Below are 18722 nucleotides of genomic sequence, written 5' to 3'. Positions count from 1 at the left end.
TCGTAATCTTTTTAGTTAGCCAATAAAAGGTGTCATTTTGCTTGACTTTTCAGTATAACTAAAACTTTTAAAAACGAAGATATTTTGTCTGTGGAATCATTTCGGCGTGTCAAGCTTTTGTTGAATCCCATTTTTTAAGTTAGAGCTGCTGAACTTTGGTAATTTTGGAAAAATGCAGCTACATTTCCGTCAGAAAACTAGCCATTTGAAGGTGTTGAACTTGAACTCTCATCTACCATCTGAGGACAGAGGACGCTTGTGCTCCAGAAATCGACAACGAAAGAAAAAGAACTGAGCTATTCCAGGGTACTGTGCTCTTATCTTCTATCTCTGCATGATAGTAAATGAAAGCAAGGTGAACTTGAGAAGATTTAAGAGACTGTGATATTACAAAAGACATTGTGGACGATTGCTTGTGATTGTGACGAAGTTGTTGTCAGGAAACACGCTGCCAGTTACTCGAGCTGCTGTCATGGCAATGTCTAAGCATAGCTCAAGTGAAGTCGGGAGTGATCCAAGTACGGACTCAAAGCCAGAGAATGTAATTGGAGATCTTAAAGGTCACATAAGTCGGAGGAAAGATCAGCTTTCTTAGCTTATGGCTGAAAGCGAAAGCCTTAAAGACACTCCAGGAAATCACACAGAAGTAGCGCAAAAGCTTGTAATCTTTCGTGAGACGCACAGTCAGATTGAGGAATTGAATAAAAGTCTACTATCAGCGCTAAGTAAAGAAGGTGCAATTAAAAAACAGAAAATGACATTCGCAGAAAGCTCTAAGAAATGGAACAAATTTATTGACGCTACAGCGACATGGCTGAAAGATACAAATAGCCTGTTAACACGCTCATCTGACGAACAGCTAGTTAATCAATTCAAAGAGATGCAATTGCAAGAACAGGATCGCACAAAGTCAGAAGTACGACAAGTTTCTCCTCAGTTAAAACATTCCCTCAAAAAGAAATGCGGCTTATCAGCATAGAAAACTGCTGCAGCATCAACATTCTTCGGCAGTGTTGGTTGAACAATTGACACTCGACAGAATCCTACAGGTTAGATGAATTCGAGTCTGAAAGGCAGGTACGATTAGTAACTACTGCAAGGGCCCGTACACAGTCTTATGGACACGATCTTATTGATGTGTTATTTCAGAATCTAGCTGCAAAAAAATCAAGCCGAATGTCAGAAAGCAATCACTGAAATGGCTAAATCGCTAACCAAACAAAAGATAGTATCTGCTCCATCACCTCCTGCACCGCGTGGTGAAGTACCACATAGACGGGTCCCTTTATTTTCAGGTAACCCACTGGCTTATGCAAACTTCATCAGATTTGATCACGCTGTAGGTGACATATTAGTAGACCTAAAAGATAAATTAGATTACCTGATTCAAAATACAAGAGGTCCAGCTCAAGAAATGATTAATGGTTGTGCACGATTGCCACCAGATCAAGGTTATGAAAGAGATAGAAAGCAGCTTGAAAGTTACTATGGCAACCAAGTGTATGTAGTAGATGTTTACATAAGTAAGGCATTGAAGTGGCCTCAAATAAAACAAAATGATGGAGAGGCCTTGAGAGACTATGCAACCTTTCTTGATAACTGTATGGACTCTATGACCAAAGCAAGAAATTGAGCAGCATTTAATAGCAATGAAAATATCCGCACTATACTCTCAAACCTCCCATATTTGTTACAAGATAAGTGGGGAAACTTAGCTTATGAAATTGAAGAAAGAGAAGACACAGAGACTGACATTCGCGATTTAACTACCTTTTTACATAAACTGGCTAAGATATTTATGTATCCTATTTATGAGATTTGCAATGGGTGTGACGAGGATGGATAGGATTAGATATGAGGACATTAGAGGGTCAACTCAAGTTGGACGGTTGGGAGACAAAGTCAGAGAACCAAGATTGCGTTGGTTTGGACATGTGCAGTGGAGAGATGCTGAGTACATTGGGAGAAGGATGCTAAGGATAGAGCTGCCAGGCAAGAGAAAAAGAGGAAGGCCTAAGAGAAGGTTTATGGATGTAGTGAGAGAGGACATGCAGGTGATGGGTATAACAGAACAAGATGCAGAGGATAGAAGGATATGGAAGATGATGATCCGCTGTGGCAACCCCTAATGGGAGCAGCCAAAAGAAGAAGAAAGAGCACATTTATGGAAAAGTTTCAGCAGGCAGCACAGAGAAAACGTAAAGGACAGACAACGTAAGGTCTCCTCTTAAGTACGGTCAGAGATCAGGAGGTATTTTCGCTACAAGTATTTCTGATGCTGCTGAAAAAGGGACTCAAGAAACCTTGGTCAAAAAGACTGTTAATGATACCTGTGCATTTAAAAAGCCTAGTGTATTCTGCAATGGTCAGCATACCCTTGCTGAGTGTAGTAAAATCAAAGAACTGCCACATAAAGGAAGAATTGACTTTTTAAAATCTAAAGGTTTATGCTTTCGCTGTCTCAAACAGGGGCACCTTGGTAAGAATTGTAAAGAAAGAATGAAGTGTCAGATATGTTCTTTTCAGCACCCAGATATCCTGCACATCAAAAAATGGAGTGGAGCAACATCTAAAGCTACAGCCAGTGTGGCAACATCTACTGAAAAGGAAACTGAGTCTGGAACTTGTGCCTTTACTGGGGCCGGTGAAGAGTGCGCACTGCAAGTGGTTCCTGTTATGGTAAAATCTAAGAAGAGTGAAAGGTATTTAGAAACATACACTTTTATAGATCTCGGCAGTACAGTAACAATCTGCACTGAAAAGCTCCAGAGACAATTAAACCTTCAAGGGAAAAGAACACAAGTATTCCTCAAAACTATGAGTAATTATGATGAAGATTCAAAAATGCTAACACAATGTTCTGTCTTATCAGATTTACAAGTCTGTGGTCTCAATGATGATGAATATATTGATTTGCCGAAGGTCTTTACATAGGTCTCCATTTCAGTGAACAGAGAAATTATTCCACTACAAGAAGACATCGATAAGTGAGCATATCTTAAAGATGTATGTCTGTCTCGTATTGACTCTGAAGTTGATCTTTTAATAGGAATCAACTACCCAGAAATCTTCGAGCAGTCGCGAATCATACCTAGCCAAGGAGGTGGACCTCACGCTATGAAGCTATGATGGATGGGAGGTTGATGGAGCATGCAAAGAGATAGATGATCTCGCTAAACAAAGTGGTAAGCTGCCTAAACATTTAATCAATCATGTGTCAATAACAGAGATTGAAGATATGTTGCTGCAACAGAATAACACAGATTTTCCAGAGCGAAGCTGTGAAGAAAAAGAGATGTCACAGGAGGACATCAAGTTCATGCGCATAGCCTCAGAATCTGTAAGACTGGCAGGTGGCCACTATTGTTTAAATTTGCCTTTGAAGGATGAAACACTTAAAATGCCGAACAATCGCTGTATTGCAGAACATCGTACTATTGGCCTCAAGAGAAAACTGAGCAAAAATTCAGGTGTCCACAAAGACTATAAAGCCTTCATGAAAGACATTATTGACAAGGGTTATGCTGTCAAGGTGCCCAAAGAAACCATGGATTGCAATGAAGGCAGGGTGTGGTACATTCCACATCATGGTGTGTATCATCCAAAGAAAAATAAGATTCGAATGGTCTTTGATTGCACTGCTACCTACCAGGGGACTTCACTTAATGCACAATTATTAAAAGGCCCTGACCTAACTAACACACTCACTGGTGTCCTTGCAAGATTCAGAAAGGAGCCAGTAGCAGTAATGGCAGATATTAAGTCAATGTTCTACCAAGTTAAGGTACCAGATAAAGACACTGACCTTTTACGCTTTTTATGGTGGCTTGAAGGTAATCTAAGTAAAGACCTAGAAGAATTCAAAATGACAGTAATTCCTTTTGGTGCTACTTCTTCACCCAGTTGTGCTTCTTATGCTTTGCGTAGAACAGCCGAAGATGCTAGAGATACTTTTCCTGAAGAAGCTGTTAACACCGTTCTCAATAAGTTCTATGTGGATGACTGTTTAAAGTCGGTGGCAACAGAAGAACAAGCAATAAGCTGGCAAAGGGGGATTTTATTTGACTAAGTGGGTGAGTAGCAACAGAGCCGTTTTTTTGTTTATTTCTGAAGAAGACAGAGCTCATGAACAACTGGACTTAGATTTGAGCCACAGTCTCCTTCCCCCATGCGTGCTCTGGGCATCCAGTGGTGCACAGAAACGGACAGTTTCAAATTTCATATTAAGTTACAAAACAAGCCCGTGTGGTATAGTGGGTCCACAGCTCACGTCAAAAAGGCCAGTTTTAAATAAATGATCACCGCACTCGTGGGTTAGCGAGGGGGCTTGGTGGTGTGTGGCAAAGCGGTTCTCTGGGAATTTGTGATGCGGGCGATTCTCACTTAAGTGCACAGGTGAGGAGTCGTCCGCATCCGTAATTGTTCCCGGGAGCTGCTAATCACCACAGCTGAACTATGTCCCCGCCATAAATAGAACTGTGAGGCGGCTAGTGGGGGGAAAAAAAAGGAAAAAAAAAGAGAGAAAGAAACGGAGGCTGCAAAAGTAAGGAAGAAGGCAGGAAGCCGGAGGAGAAAGCCGGTGCGTGAGGAAAGAGAAAGAGTATGAGCGAGCGAGTGCTCGTAGGCAGCTAGAAGGTGAGCCCCGAGAAGAGTGTCTGGCCAACACTCGGTGGGGCAGAAGGAAGTGGTTGCTCCAGCTAAGCGATCAGGGAGCTGGAGTGACCAGTGATGACGGATGGCTCACCATGGAATACAGTGGGAGTCAGGAGGCTTGGGTGGTGAATTTCCTGGCGGGAGCATCCTGGTCATTAGGGAAGCCAAGTCTTGATCTGGAGAGTGCTAGACTGAAGCCAGGGATCAGGAAGCCTCCAGATCAGTCGTGTGGGAAGAAGATCAGCTGCTGGATACTGGATATTTGGATACTGCTTTGTTGTTGTTTTAATAAAAACACTTTCCACTTTTTGCACCATCCCCTTGCTCCATTTGTTGTGCCTCACTGCTGAGCTCATCAGTGACATTACTGACGGTGTCGGGTTCAAGAGCTCCCTGAAGCTGCATGGGAGTCTGGAGAGAACCCACATCGTCACAGCCCACTACAAGGCATGGTATTCTGTCTGTTGTTAGCTCAGTTTACGATCCACTTGGTTTTCTAGCACCAGCCTTACTGCCAGCAAAGCTTATTCTAAGAGACTTATGCAAAGAGAAATTTGGGTGGGATGAAGAAGCAGAGGTCAAACACATTCAGAAATGGAAAAAATGGATGGATGATTTACAGTTACTTACAGCCTATAAAGAGAATAGATGCTTCAAACCTACCGGGTTTGGAACCACAAAGACAGCACAAATGCACCATTTTGCAGATGCCAGTGAAGATGGATATGGCACTGTCACTTACCTTGTCTTAACCAATGAAGAGGGAAAAAAGCATTGTTCATTCCTGATGGGCAAGTCAAGAGTTGCACCATTGAAGCATGTCACGATTCCAAGATTGGAGCTGATAGCAGCCGTTGTGGCAGTTAAAATGGACAAAATGCTAAAAGGTGAACTTCAAATGCCCTTACAAGAATCTATATTTTAGACTGACAGCACCACATACATTTCAAATGAAAGCACTCGATTCAAGACCTTTGTTGCCAACAGAATCTCCGTGATCAGAGATCATTCACAACCTTCACAATCTGCCCTTAACTCGTCTAATCAAGCAGCCAGAGGGCTAAGCATAGAAAACTTTCTCAAAACAAGGTCCAATTTTCTTAATGAAGTCCGAACACGAGTTGGTAAAAAGACCAGATCAACTGAACGATTTACTTTTTGAAGATGACCCAAATGATTTGGAAACACTCACACCCAATCACTTGCTGTTAATGAAGACACAACCTGATATGCCACCTGAACTCCTTTCTAAAAATGAACAATACTCTCGAAGACGCTGGAAGCAGATTCTATACATGGCTGATTTGTTTTGGAAAAGATGGACTAAGGAGTATTTTCCAATACTTCAAGAACGTCAAAAATGGCTTGCACCAAGAAGAAATTTTGAACCAGGGGACGTTGTTTTAATTGTAGATAAAGCTACACCCTGCAATTCCTGGGTAATGGGTCAGGTCATCAAGACAATGCCAGATGCCAAAGGTGCAGTCAGAAGAGTTTGTGTGCAGAGCAAAACCAGCACACGGGACAGACCCGTGAATAAACTGTGCCAGCTTCAAAAAACAGCCAATGTTTGAAATAAGAAGTTTTTAAATGTTTGTTTGAAGTGTTATTGCTAGTGATTTGAAAACAATAGTTAATGTAAAAGTTAATTGGCTCATATTGAAGTAAAGTATAGTAATTGTCTCCGCTCCTGTATAGCCAATTAGGGGCTGGAAATGTAAGAGCCAATCTTAGAAAGTTAAAGCTTGGAGTTAAACTTATATTAATGTTTGCTTAATTTGAATAGAATATATATTTCTTTCATAGTCATAGACAATGGTATAGACTTAGTAGTATATACAGACAGCAACTGTCACAGGAGGTGTTAGATTGATTTATGACTTTAAGCCCTGCCCCAAATATGATTTATGACTTTAAGCCCCTCCCCCAAAATATGAAAATATGAATTATGAAAATATGAAAATATAATTTATGTAAATATGAAACTATAAAAATGTGAAAAATATAGTTTACGTTAATATGATTTATAAGTTATAAACTCAAGACACGCTACTTCATTTTATAAACTAATAGAAATAAACACTTATCTTTCCTGCATAGCCATAACTAACTAAAACGATATAAGATATTCACTTCCCCGCTCTAAGTTAAATACTCAAGACACGCAGAAAATAAATATACAATTATCTAGCCGATCATTTCTAAAAAACGATATAAGATATTCACTCCCCGCTCTAAGTTATAAGCTCACGACATGCGGCTTTACTTTATAAACACTTATCTTTCCTGCATAGCCATAACTAACTAAAACGATATAAGATATTCACTCCCCCGCTCTAAGTTATAAACTCAAGATACGCAGAAAATAAATATACATAGCCACGTCTACGTTCAACTTTCTAAAAATATTCACTCCTCATGCCTGCGCGCCTCTTTTTAAATTTCACCGATTCAAAACAATTAAGCTAAAAGATGCGGCTTCAATTACTTCCCCATAGGAAGACGCCAAATCTGCTTTAACAATATGATCAATCAGAACCTGTCTCGTTACACTTCTAAAAGACGTGTCTTCAATTACCTCCCCATAGGAAGACGCCAAATCTGCTTTAACATTTCTAAAAGACGTGGCTTCAATTACTTCCCCATAGGAAGACGCCAAATCTGCTTTAACATTTCTAAAAGACATGGCTTCAATTACTTCCCCATAGGAAGATGCCAAATCTGCTTTAACACTTCTAAAAGACGTGTCTTCAATTACCTCCCCATAGGAAGACGCCAAATCTGCTTTAACAAATATGATCAATCAGAACCTGTCTCGTTACACTTTAATTACCATGCCGTAACAAGGCAACGCCTAGAATTCAGCGCCTTTCTGATTTCATGATAATAATCTAAAATGCTTACCTGCTGTTTTATGCCTCAGCAATAAGACACCCAGACGTTGTAACAATTATATCCCCACAGGGAGTCGGCGCCTTTCTGTTTTCAACCTAAACAATTAAGAAAAGTCTTAATCTAATTTAAATGTGTTCTATTTTTTATATCATAAAGTTTTAACGTAAAATACTTATTCTCACCCTAAATCAAAGCAATTAAGAAAATATACACTCCTTATCATTTTTACTAAAATTCTTAACACGCTTTTCAGCAATGGCTCTGCGAACTTAATCACAAGACTGTTTCTAAAAAGCGATAAATGTCAAAAAAGACTTTTTACATTCCTATGGTGTAAGAACAAAGTTATTAAATGAAATATTTTCCACTAACGACTCTCTCTTATATTTGCAATGATCTTTAAAAGCTCGCAAGAAAAGTTATTAAAAAGGGTCTCGCTGTCTATGGTACTTGATAAAAGTTTTTTATATTCCGAATACTGTATTTTAGCCTCGTTAATCGAATAAATGTCAAATTGACCTTGTTTCACATTTGCAGTATATCAACTTTAAAATACACGTGGCATTTAGCGCAACAATCTCTCGGTAAAACATAATGGGGCTATTGCATAGATGTGAACCTTATAGTGGTGAGTGTTTGAATGAGGCTTATTTCCCGCTACAATGGTCCCCCCGCCCCTTAGAGGAGGAACATCAACAACTCTGCACCTATGAGCTTTCTCCCAAATGTCCTGGGTGTTTCGCTCCACCCTTCCAAGGTGGTACGGAGCCCGAGGTGCCGCATAAAGTGTTCTGCTTCGCTGTCTATCACCACATTCCAAGTTTCTCTGCGATCTTTTTAAAAGGTAGGCATTTGCGGTTTTTCTTCCGCAATGGCTGACATGGGAAAAAATACTTTTGTGATTGATGGTAAGTGTAGATTATCGAAATATGTGCCGTTAACGTTCGTCTCTCTTCAAACTGCTGAAATGATATTCTTTTATAAATCCTCTTTCAAATCAGATAGTTCCAGCGAGGAGTGGGGTTTTCTGCTTTTTAAATGAAAAAACTGTACCTAGTTGTAACGCTCAGAGTTTATAAATGTTGTATTTTTCTTATTTCAGAAGGCTGTAGTTTCTGGCCGATTGGCTGCTCAAAAAGTGAGTCAGTTCTTCTTTCAGCCGTACTTTTAAATCGAAATGTTGTTTATAAGACCGCATAGATTTAATACTTTTAATGTCTTTAAGTATGTACAAACTTATTACTTTTTTAATGTTAATTATAGTAGTTATACAGACTACCCTTTTATAAATCGAAATGTTGCTTATAAGACCGCTCCGATTTAATACTTTTAATGTCTTTAAGTATTTACAAACTTATTAATTTTTTAATGGTAATGTACGTTTCATGCTGATTACTTTTAATGGAAATGCACAAACTTATAAGAACGTTCAGGCTGATTACTTTTTAATGGTATTGTCTTTAAGTACATACAAACCTAGTCCTTTATATTTTTAATTGTAGACCTGTATGCTTCTTTACATCTGTCGAGCACGCAATTGGTATAATTAATAGCTACCACAGTTTGTCTTTTTGAGAATAAAAATCCAGCCTCAGACAAAGAGTCCCCAGAAACCCGTAAGTACTACGTTCAACTGAGGGTTCGTGTGTGTGGAAGAAAATAAGGCGTTGGGGTTAAATATGTACTTTTTAACAGAATACTCTACGCCTCCAAAGAGTGGTTATTCTTCCGAAGGTTCCAATCAGCCTCTAGAATCGGCGCAAAGGCCCTCGGACAGTCTATTATTGAACATCTCTTTCACGCAGCCCGGTAAGTTGAACTAATTGTGTGTGTGCGCCGCAAATATTTATTTTTAAAGAAAACTTAGTCTTGCTTGTTTTTTTCAGAACCCGCCTCTCCAGGATTACTGACTCAGGTATTTGGGGGTTCACTGCCGTTTGTATCATCACCCGGACCTGAAAGAGTTGATCCCACTGCTAAGGCTGCTGAGCTGAAGGCTGAAATCGAATGAGTGCTGTTGGATTTTCAAAACTCTTAATCCCTTTCTCCATATTTACGTGAAAAGGTTATTTTATTGTATGCTATTTTAGAAAACTTGTTCCCCAAATAATGTCTGGCAATGGTCAAAACAGGAAAAGGCGTGCAAGTGAGGACTTGGACGCTGGGAGCGGTTCTCAAAATGCTGGGTTATTGCATGACATGGTTAATGAACTTAGTTATTCTATTCGGCCCCCAAAAATGCCTACTCCACCACCCCGATATTTTAATGAACTGGAATATATTAATTGGCAAAATCAAAACATGTTCCAAATGAATAATATAATAGCGACCATGAGAGTTCCTTCACCTGTTACCACTCTCATTGACTTTGACCAGCTTGACAGCCTTTTAGAAACCCAGAAACCCAAAACCCAGTAGCCACCCCGGTTGAAATGCAAACATTAAATAACTTGTTAGAAAGGGTTCAGCGGTCTTTGCATGAAAATGTGAATGCTCAAACGGGTCATGGTTTAACAAACACTGTGGGTTCTGTAAATGCTCAGCCTTTTGGGCCACCCACCCAGAACGCTGCCCCCTCTCACAGTATGGCCACATCAGCCTCGGCTACCCCTTTGGTTACATCTGTTTCAGTTATGCCATTTGTACCTTCTGCTCCAGTCTCCTCTGTCTCTTTTACTTCAGCTATAGCTATCCCTTCTGTTCCCTCTGCTACAGTTTTGCCCCGTTTCTATTCCTTCTGGGCCCTCTGCTTCAGCACCATTAGCTCACGTCTCTTCTTCAGTCTTGCCCTCTGTTTCAGTCTTGCCCCCTGTTTCAGTCTCCCCCTCTGTTTCTTTTACTTCAGCTATAGCTATACCTTCTGTTCCCTCTGCTTCAGTCTCCCCCTCTGCTCCAGTCTCCTCTGCTTCAGTCTTGACCCCTGCTTCAGTATGCCCCTCTGCTTCAGTCTTGCCCTCTGCTTCAATCCTGCCATCTGTTGCCAAGCCATCTGCTTCAGTATCCCCCTCTGCCCCCTTGGCTTCAATCTTGCCCTCTGTTTCAGTCACTGCTTCCTCAGCCCCTATTGCACAGCCATTTGTGGTTACTCCTTCAGTCGCGCCTGTTATGTCCGGTGGTTCTGTGGTATCTAAACCTTCGCCCTCTTCTACTTCAGGCGTAACAGGCATGGCCAGGCCCTCTGCTGTCTCTTTTGATGATGGTCAGGGCATTTTTCAGCAGATCGACAGACCTGCTTTTAATCATACTGAAATAAGACACCCCTTAAATTTCGCCGACGCCTATGAACTAGAGTCTTATGAGGAGGTGTTTAACAGTATTCATGAGACGCTGCAAAAAATTCTGGATAGTTTTTCAGGTACTTTAAATCCGCAAGATGTTGTAGAGTTAGAATTGCGTGCTGATTCCTTACCTATCAGCGTTTTTATACAGCTGACTGGCTCTAATATTAATGTAGACGATTTTCTTCATCAGATAGAGAATCTTCTTCAGAGTCATGCGAGTGTGCTAGCGGATGAGTCTCTGATGCTAGTCACACAGATTGTTCGGTCACCTAGCGGGGGCGCTCGTGGCGCTCACAAGGTATCATCTCTACTCAATCATGAAATGGTTAGAAAAAAAATGAGGCATTTAATTATTTCTTAGAATTACGGGAATCAGCTCTGTTTTGCTTTTTGTCTGCTTAGCCTAATGGATGACCGGTACATGCAAAACTTGCAGTTATGCATGCGTGAAGCGTATAACCTTCAGAGCAGGGCTGGATTATCTGAGCATGAAAAAGTCTCCTTTGCGGACGTTCATAAATTTGAAAACTTGCTGGATATTAAAATTGTTGTCTGGTACAGGTTCCTGAGAAATGAGAAATTTTTAAAATTTGAAAGCTCCCGAGGTAGAAACCCCAAAACCTATTTTAATGTTTGTACACGTTAACCATTACTACGGTATTTCGAATTTAAAGGGGTTTCTGGGGGTGAAATACTTGTGCGACTACTGTTACACAAGCTACCACTCAATCCTTAGCCATCGTTGTGAAGGCCACTGCAACGTCTGTTTCTCCCCAGATTGCCGGCCGATCCCTGAAGAACTTGTCAAGTGTAGTGATTGCAACCGTTACTGTCGGTCCCAATTTTGTTTTATTCAGCATATGATTCCTAAATTTAACGACAAGACCAACGATATGGAAGCGGGCTATGACACTGCAAAAATGTGTCCCCTGTGTTACAAAATTACAAGTGAATGCCGCCTCAAAACCCCATAAATGTCGGCCCAAGGAATGCCGTGTTTGTAAAGCAAAAATTGAAAATGATGCAGAAAACCATCAGTGCTTTATAGAAACCTTGAAGTCTGAGGATCGTTGTGAGAAATACGTGTTTTATGATTTTGAAAGTCGGCAAGAAACGGGTGTGCACATTCCTAATTATATATACTGTAAGTCCTTGCAGGGTAAATCCTGGTTCTGGGCGGGTGACGATTGTGTACACCAGTTCTTTGCCAGATACCATCGTCCCAAGTATCAAGGCTATACCTTCATAGCTCACAATTCAAAAGGTTACGATGGGTACTTTTTAATGAAGTATTTGCTTGAAAATGGTGTGAACCCTCGTGTTACTACTCAAGGAAATAAGCTGATGTGTTTCACAGATGATGGTTATCAATTACGTTTTATAGATTCTTTGAATTTTTTTAACAATGAAATTGAGTGCCATGCCTAAAGCCATGGGGTTTGAAGCCGCAAAAGATTATTTCCCCCATTTCTTCAATAAGGCTGAAAATCAGAATTATATCAGCCCCTACCCTGAACCTGAATGCTATGGTGTCCAGAGCATGATGACCAAAGAAAAAAAAGAATTTTTTACCTGGTACGATAGTGTCAAGCATGGCGTTTTTAATTTTAAAGAGGAGATGGTTTTTTATTGTAAAAATTACGTTGAAATTCTTAGAACCGCATGCATTAAATTCAGAGACGAGGTCATCAAAATTGGCAATATTGACCCGTTTCAATGCATGACCCTGGCATCTCTATGTATGGCCATGTACAGGCAAAACTGAATGCCTCCAAAGTCTATCGGTATAATTCCTTCTGACCATTACAATAGTAGTCAGAAAAATATTTCGAACGCATCTATACAATGGTTATTGTATCTCTGTGAAACAGAAAAATTGAACATTCGACACGCTCTAAACCTTGGGGAAGTAAAGAAGGGTTCCTTTTATCTTGACGGCTATGCCATAGTTAAAGGTATTCCGACAGCCTTTGAATTTGCTGGTTGTTTTTATCACGGCTGTCCAGAATGTTATGATTTAAACAGTATCCATCCTTTAACCGGCATGACTTGTGCGGTTATGTACCAAAAGTTTATGCGAAAATTGGAAATACTTAGGACAAAATTTAATCTAGATGCGCGCGTGCTCTGGGAGCATGACTGGGAGACGATGAAAAAACAAGACCTCAGGTTACAAACTTTCTTAAAACACTGTGATTTCCCTCAACGTATACAACCGAGGGACTCGCTGTTCGGCGGCCATACCAACGCCATAAAATTGTACCACAAGGCAGTGGGCACGGAACAGATTCACTATTAGGATTTCATTAGCTTGTCCCCGTTTGTGAATAAAACAAAAACGTACCCGGTCGGTCACCCCACTATCATATTTCAGGAGTTTGGCGATCTCGGGCAGTATTTTGGCTTAATTAAAGCCACCGTCCAGCCTCCACGTGGTCTCGATTTTCCAGTCCTGCCTCTCAGGTTTTGTGGGAAATTAATGTTCACCCTCTGTCGCACCTGCGCGGAGACAGAAGCTCAGACTGTGGACTGTCGTCACACAGAGGATGAGAGAGCTTTAACTGGTACTTGGTGCAGTGTGGCAATAGCAAAGGCCATTGACAAAGGTTATAAAGTTTCAAAAGTATACGAGATTTGGCATTACCCCGAAAGTACTTCTGAGTTATTCTGAGACTATATCAAGCTTCATCTAAAATGCAAGCAGGAGGCATCGGGTTATCCTGCCTGGTGTACGGATGAGGCTTCCCGAGACCATTATATTTTAGATTATTATCAGAAAGAAGGTGTACAATTGGACCGTGATAACATCGCCGTAAATCCAGCTAAGAGACAAATTTCAAAGTTGTTTTTAAATTCTCTTTGGGTTAAATTTGGGCAAAAACCTCTCCATCTCACTACTAGCTTAGTCAAGGACGGTGAGGAATTCTTGCAATATATTTTCTCCAAACAGTATAATGTTTCTTATTTTGAATTTATCGGCGATGAGATTGCTCAAATACAATGGAAAAGTATACCTTACCTCGTAGCGTTAATGTTGTTATTGCTGCTTTCACCACGGCCTATGCTCGGTTAGAGTTGTACGATTTACTGGACAGTCTGGGAGAAAGGGTTTTGTACCACGACACCGACTCGGTCATTTTTACTTCTCAGCCTGGTCAGTACAATCCTCCTCTGGGCGACTATTTAGGAGAGCACACCAGTGAGTTAAATCCTGGTGATTATATTATCGAATTTGCTTCAGGCGGTCCAAAGACGTACAGGTATAAAACTGCACAAGGCAAAACATGTATGAAGGTAAAAGGTATCACCATCAATCACGAAACCGGTAAAATTGTAAACCTCGAGTCACTAACCAATCTAGTTCAGAATTTTGTGACGTCTCATGAAGCTCCTCCTCAAGAGTTACTGGTTCACGGTAAGCAGATTCATCGAAATAAAAAACGTTTCACTTTAGAAAACAGACCACTCAGGAAGAAATTCAGAGTGGTGTATAACAAGAGGGTTCTCGTAAAAGATTACAGCACAAGACCTTATGGCTACTAAAAGAGATTTTGACGCATGCCTTCAACACCCCTTCACTAAAATTATCTCGGGACCTTCTTGTTCCGGTAAATCCTATTATGTGAAAAAATTGCAGGAACATTCGAATCACGTTGTGTCTCAACCTTTACAAAATATAATTTGGTTTTATAGTTGCTGGCAGAAAATGTACGACGAGCTATTGGCTAAATTTCAGCAATTAAAATTTATTGAGGGGCTCCCAAAGTCTTTATGCGACGACGAACTTTTCCCTCCTGAGAAAATAAATTTGGTCATTATAGATGATCTGATGGAATCGGCTAGTGAAAGCCAGGAAATAGAAAAAGCTTTCACAAAATATACTCATCATCGGAATTTGTCTATCATTTACTTGGTTCAAAATTTATTCTTTCAAGGAAAGAAAAGCCGAACGATTAATCTTAACGCCAATTATATTACTCTTTTTAAAAACCCCAGGGACAAATTGCGGATTACTACCTTGGCCCGCCAAATGTATCCGAGGCGTGTTAAGTTCTTTTTGGAAGCTTTCGAAGATGCTACAAAACTACCGTATGGCTATCTCTTAGTGGATTTAAAGGCACAGACCCCTGACAAACTGCGATTAATAACAGGTCTGTTTCCACCCGATTGGCCGGTCGTGTACACCATGAAAAGATAAAAGAAGCTGCTCTGAGTCAAAGTTACATATTCTGTCAGCATGTCGGCCAGAATAAGCAGAAACCTACAGCCTCTCAAGGCCTTACTCTGTTGCTCTTGTCGCCGCCGTAAAATTCTTATAAACGCCTCTTCTGACGATTTAATTAATACTCTGTCCGAAATAGCCTGTAATACTTTAAAAGGTAATAAACCTCTTTCACCCAAACAGTTTAAGCAACTCAAGAAGCATAAAACATATGTTAGAAAAATAAGTGACAGAAAACTAACCTTAAAAAAGAAGAAAGCTTTTTTGAACCAGAAAGGAGGCTTTTTGGGAGCTCTTTTAAGTGTCGCCATGCCATTCATATCCAGTTTATTAGCTTCTAGAGCATAAACATGGAATACGCTCAAAAAATGTATTTGGTACCGCAGCAACAAATGTCTCTTTTTCAGCAAAAGAGTGCTAATCCGAACGATATCTTGAGCGCCACGGAAACTGAACTGGACAAGGAAATGAGAAACGTCTTGCAACGCTGTGATATAGGGGCTGAAGAGAAGGCGAAGCTTTACACTTCTACCTTGCAGAGATATCTGACGCTAGTTAAAAAGGCCGATAAAGAAACCAGCAGTCTGACGCTCGTACGAAGAAACGAAGAAAATGTTGAGGGGGACGTTAGAATAGTCAAGGTGTCTGAGGACAAGGTTTGGCAAGAGGTTTTGAGAAGCGCGCCTGTAAAAGCAAAGAAAAATGCTGAATTTGTTTTACATAAAATGTCCGTTAATCCCAATCACACATTTTGGAATAATCGTGGAGAGCTGTTGTTAGAAGGTAAACCTTTGGTCGGATCCAACATGGTGGATTTGGTCCATAATCTGACCGCTTCTCATACAATACCTAAGCATAGGAGACCGAGTAGGTGGAAGGAATTTGTAAATGCCATGGCCGGTTTGAACATTCCATTTTCTGTCGTACCTAATGATGAAACGAGAAAACTCCTTGAAAGTTTTAAGCCTCCTGCCGCCCCCCTCCCTGCTCATCAAACAGAAGTTAGCCCCTACCGACTGAAACCGAGAAAAAAAAGACTGGAATGGATTGCTTATTAATTTGTAAAATTATTTGTTTATTTCATAGAATTTTATCTCATTATAGAGTGTCATCATCCTTTAACCGTCTATTGAAATATTTATAGGTCTCTGATCTTTGCACGCAGTGGTACTGATAAAAACAAGGTCCCGGTGAAGGAAGCCAGGAATGAACAAATTTAAAGAACCATAGCGTCATTATTGCTCACATCCTCAGAATACTTTTTTTTATTACAGAGGTGTATGGGAGACCTTTTCCTCTCTGATGCAGACAGAAGAGGCAGTGTTGACCGCATTTGTCTGAGAACCATCTTTGAAGCTGCCAGTTATTGTAAATGATTTGTCTACAGTTTTTGCTTAAGAAACGGTAAATGTCATTCGGGAAGTAGATAAAGTCCGGAGGATTTCCATAGGAATCAAAAAAAACTCCCCATTTCCGTCTTCTGTGAGTGTTCTCCGGGTTGGGTTTGACGGTGAGTATTCACTACAAACATGGCCGGCATGCAGTTATTTTTTTCCGGTAGTTGATCACACTCCAGCACACTGCGGAAATATCTTTCGGTGTAGGGATCTTGGGACAGTAGTTCTGTTAATTGTTTTGTATTCATGGTGTTTATTAGTAGTCATACAGAACATTACGTCTCTGGTTGATTTCGATGATGTTGTCAAAGACCGCATATACTATTAGATTGATGGTCCGAGAAAGAGGGACGCGGAAGCGTAATTCAAATCTCATGTTTCCAGTTTTAACTAATGAAAAATGATCACCGCATTCTTGATCAGGGGTTAGATCAAAAGCGAAAAGAGTATATCCTTGCGAGAACTCTGAACGGCTGATAGACAGAGCTTGATCCTTCAAATGCTTACCAGTGGCCAATACCAGGTTATAATATTCTCTGGCACTGTTGCCGCTTACAAAGTCTGGTTGAAAAGGTTTGGCCGGAATCTGTTCACCGTCCATGTAGAGCCAGGAACTCTACATCGTTGTGTTTGAAATTGAACGGGTTCCGTGTATAAGACCCCGAGAAAGCCTCATTATCTACCATGCCAATCACCACATACTTTGGAAGTTGACCCAGAAACAGGTTTTCTTGATTGCATACTCGGATTCCCACGGGCATACTGAATACTTTCATATTCACCCTTTCCACAGGGTATTTAGCATTGGCTGATGTAAGGGCATAAGTGTGCCCTAATTTCACGGCCGGTGAAACTTTTACTTTTTTTACAAACAGGGAGGCTGATGTTATGATTACTTTGTAACGTTCGGCATCACCAGACATTAAGCAGAATTCATCTTTGTTCCGAACCATTTTAATCTTCACGTCTATGCCGTTCAATAGTAGTTTTTCCTGGAAAAAGAGATCTGTATGTATGTGCCCCAGAAGTTCAACAGTCCTGCTACCGGCTGTATAGGCGCTTCTGTTATTAAAACCGATGTTTTCTCCGTCTGGGTCTGTCTTTTCCAATTTGTTAAGTGTATCTTTGTAAAAAAGTCCTGTAGCAAACTGAGAATGAAGAGTCACTTGGCTGTAATTTAGCAGGCCTTCTAAGACTGCTGTGTAAGAATAACAATTTGAACTCTGCGATATTAGGCGGTCCCCCAGGGTGACATCAACTTGCGAAAACAGACTGGCTATAGGGTAGTTGACAAATCTGACCTTTGCACCAGCAGGTATGTTAGTCCCATCAGCGTTCACTATCTTTCCCCTTAGGTGTAGAAGAGTGTTATTCAAGTCAAGGTAATCTTCCCCATTTTCAGCTATGAGAAATTCTAGCGGAGCTACTTCAGAAAGGGCTGAGAGAGGTGGGACTTCAACGTATATACTTTTATCTACACTCGGTTGAGTGAAAGGCACAGTAAACAGGTCCAGTTCAGATTTGACACACTCTTCGGACATTCTGTGTACGAAAGCCATCTTCTCTTAAAAAATGTCTCTCTTCTTCTTTTTGCTTGCTGTAGTCTTGTTCCTCTTCTGACGACGTTTAGAAAATGCTGTAAAAATAGTGTGCCTGGCCTTTTTAGCTGGCAGGGCCTCACACGACCCCGGTGGTCTCTTGCATTTTGTCTTTCTCATTACCATCAAGCCCGCTCCCTCCTGCTTTTCTAGGACTAAACCTGCAGCACTGGATATAGCCCCTGTGATCACATCTTTTACAATATTTTTAGCCGCGGATTTGATATGTGGTTTTGCGATGTCAAAGCCTTTTTTCAGGAGAGGTAAAGCTCTTCTAAACAATCCTCGAAATATACCTCCAATCCCCCCACCATACACTACAGGGGATCCAGAGAATCCCGGTAATCTGTTACCCACTTGGGTCTGATAATATTGGATGTAAGGTGTCGGGTCCTGGTAAGACCTCATTGTTTCAGTCGTGCATACAATGCCTGACGGGTCTGAAATGTAACTTCACGATCACCTTACCAAACTGAAATGGCATGTTTTTGTTCTGGTCCGTCTTTATTTAAATAGTCACTGTGTCAAAATGATTCTTGCTGGCTGGGGCATAATGCGGTTTGTCGTATGTGATGGTTGTAATTTTATTCGCCTGATCCTCTATATGAACGCACCTCAAAAGGGATACGTAGCTGTCTCCGACTCTCTGATGAGATACCATATCCCCGTACACGTA

At 40.7% G+C, this 18722-nt stretch overlaps 1 protein-coding gene across 4 annotated transcripts in view; it reads right to left on the bottom strand.

Moving 5' to 3' along the window:
* LOC114642857 (homeobox-containing protein 1) overlaps positions 1 to 18722 on the bottom strand; it is a 373283-nt gene that overhangs the window by 168636 nt on the left and 185925 nt on the right. The gene's annotated exons all lie outside the window — the stretch shown is intronic.

Source organism: Erpetoichthys calabaricus, chromosome 15 (genome assembly GCF_900747795.2).
Source record: "Erpetoichthys calabaricus chromosome 15, fErpCal1.3, whole genome shotgun sequence".
NCBI lineage: Eukaryota > Metazoa > Chordata > Cladistia > Polypteriformes > Polypteridae > Erpetoichthys > Erpetoichthys calabaricus.
Note: the sequence above shows the minus strand (reverse complement) of the source record. Positions and strands in the feature narration are given on the sequence as shown.